Source organism: Otolemur garnettii, unplaced genomic scaffold (genome assembly GCF_000181295.1).
Source record: "Otolemur garnettii isolate 467f Iridium unplaced genomic scaffold, OtoGar3 scaffold00204, whole genome shotgun sequence".
NCBI lineage: Eukaryota > Metazoa > Chordata > Mammalia > Primates > Galagidae > Otolemur > Otolemur garnettii.
In genome coordinates this window covers 2,435,083-2,436,222 of record NW_003852599.1, presented here as the reverse complement: position 1 = coordinate 2,436,222, position 1,140 = coordinate 2,435,083, and positions in this window count along the sequence as shown.

Genomic DNA, 1,140 nt, shown 5'->3' with positions numbered 1-1,140 from the left:
TAATGATGTAGATTCCTGGGCCCCACTTGGGGAGGTCCTAATTTATTAGACTTAGTGTGGGGCTAGGAACTCTGTATTTTCATACAAGCACCTCAGGAAATTCTGACCCTGTTGGTACCCAACCCAAAACTTTGGTGACTCATTTAAGAGCAAAAGCTGAGGAGTTAGAAAGATTAGATTCTGAATTCTAATTGTGTGGCTACCATCTCTCTGTGCCTTTGTTCCTCAACTATACAGTCTTGGCAATCATAGGTCTTACTTCATGGTGGAATTGGGAGATTAAGTGAGAGAGTGCCTGCTGTGCTTAGCATAGCCCTGACACGTACTGAGTACAGAGGAAATGGTGACTGCTATCATTGCAAGAGTTCTTAAGCTAGGGCCTCTCCTCCCCAGCACTTTGACATTAAATGGAAAATACGGAGTTTCAGAGTACTGAACGAGGAACAGGGTCCACAGTTTTAATCAGATTCTTAAGGTCAAGGATTCTCAACAAAAAGTTTCTGCTGCTTGTTCTGGCTCCAACTCCAGAAGGCCCCTTTCCTTCCACCTGAAACCTCTTGACCACACCCAGTGGGCCAGCTTCACCCCAGAGCATGGAAGGAAATCTGTAAGGTGTCCTGGTTTCACTCTCTGGGATCCAGCGAAAGAACAAAGTGTTTGGAACTGCAAGGACAAAGATACGGAAGTTGGATTGTGCTGGAGTTCATAGGCAGCATAAAGCTGATGTTAAGAAGAAGAAGCTGTTTGGAGTCTGATCGCAAACTCTTTAGAATGCCAGGTTAGGGAGTTGGGACAGAGGAAATGGGGGCTCAAGGCAAATTTCTGAGCAGGAAAATGGCAGGTTCACCATGGGGCTTCAGAAAGCCATCTCTGTGATGACGGAAGAATGTGGCCTGGCTGTTAAGGCAAAGGAAGAACTATGGGGTTTAGGAGCAGGTTCAAAACAAAGGCAAACTGTGGCTTTCCTCCCTGGGAGCTCTGGGGGAGCCAGTCACAGCTGACTGCTTCTGTTTGCTTTCCCTGCCCAGGTGTGTGAGGTTGGCAGAGGAGCAAGGGTAAGGTGACCAGATTTTAACATTGCTAAAGCTGGACACCACTGACAGGGGTAGGGGTGGGGGGGTAGGAGGTGGGTGGCCTGAC